A 1,535-nucleotide genomic window follows, 5' to 3' on the forward strand; every position below is an offset into this window, starting at 1 on the left:
ATCAAAAATTATAGATACGTTGGAGACGTATCAAGCATCCCCAAGCTTAATTCCTGCTCGTCCTCAAGTAGGTAAACGATAAAAAACCGAATTTTTGATGTGGAATGCTACCTAACATATTTATCCATGTAATTTTCTTTATTGCGGCATGAATGTTCAGATACATGAGATTCAAAACAAAATATTAATATTGATATAAAAACAATAATATTTCAAGCAGACTAACAAGGCAATTATTTCTTCTCAAAATAACATGGCCAAAGAAAGCTATCCCTACAGAATCATATAGTCTGGCCATGCTCCATCTTCATCACACAAAATATTCAAATCATGCACAACCCCGATGACAAGCCAAGCAATTGTTTCATACTTTTGATGTTCTCAAACCTTTTCAACTTTCACGTAATACATGAGCGTGAGCGATGGACATAGCACTATAGGTGGAATAGAATATGGTGGTTGTGGAGAAGACAAAAAGAGGGAGATAGTCTCACATCAACTACGCGTATCAATGGGCTATGGAGATGCCCATCAATATATATCAATGTTAGTGAATAGGGATTGCTATGCAACGGATGCACTAGTGCTATATGTTTATGAAAGCTCAAAATAAAACTAAGTGGGTGTGCATCCAACTTGCTTGCTCATGAAGACATAGGGCAATTTGAGGAAGCCCATCATTGGAATATACAAGCCAAGTTCTATAATGAAAAATTCCCACTAGTATATGAAAGTGACAACATAGGAGACTCTCTATCATAAAGGTCATGGTGCTACTTTGAAGCACAAGTGTGGAAAAAGGATAGTAACATTGCCCCTTCTATCTTTTCTCTCTCTTTTTTGATTGGCTTCTTTGGCCTCTCTTTTTTTAATTGGATTCTTTGGCCTCTATTTTTTTATTTCCTCACATGGGATAATGTTCTAATAATGAGGATCATCACACTTCTATTTACTTATAACTCAAGAATTACAACTCGATACATAGAACAAAATATGACTCTAGATGAATGCCTCTGGCGGTTTACCAGGATGTGCAATGACTCAAGAGTAACATGTATGAAAATTATGAACGGTGGCTTTGGCACAAATACTATGTCAACTACATGATCATGCAAAGCAATATGACAATGATGGAACGTGTCATAGTAAACTGGAACGGTGGAAGTTGCATGGCAATATATCTCGGAATGGCTATGGAAATGCCATAATAGGTAGGTATGGTGGATGTTTTGAGGAAGGTAAAAGGTGGGTGTAAGGTACCGATGAAAGTTGCGCGGTACTAGAGAGGCTAGCAATGGTGGGAGGGTGAGAGTGTCTATAATCTATCGAATCAACATTAGTCATAAAGAACTCACATACTTATTAAAAAAATCTATTAGTCATTGAAACAAAGTACTACGCACATGCTCCTAGGGGGATAGATTGGTAGGAAAAGACCATCACTCATCCCCGACCGCCACTCATAAGGAAGACAATCAATAAAATAAATCATGCTCCAACTTCGTTATGTAATGGTTCACCATACGTGCATGCTA

This window comes from Triticum urartu, chromosome 7, assembly GCF_003073215.2.
Source record: "Triticum urartu cultivar G1812 chromosome 7, Tu2.1, whole genome shotgun sequence".
Lineage (NCBI taxonomy): Eukaryota > Viridiplantae > Streptophyta > Magnoliopsida > Poales > Poaceae > Triticum > Triticum urartu.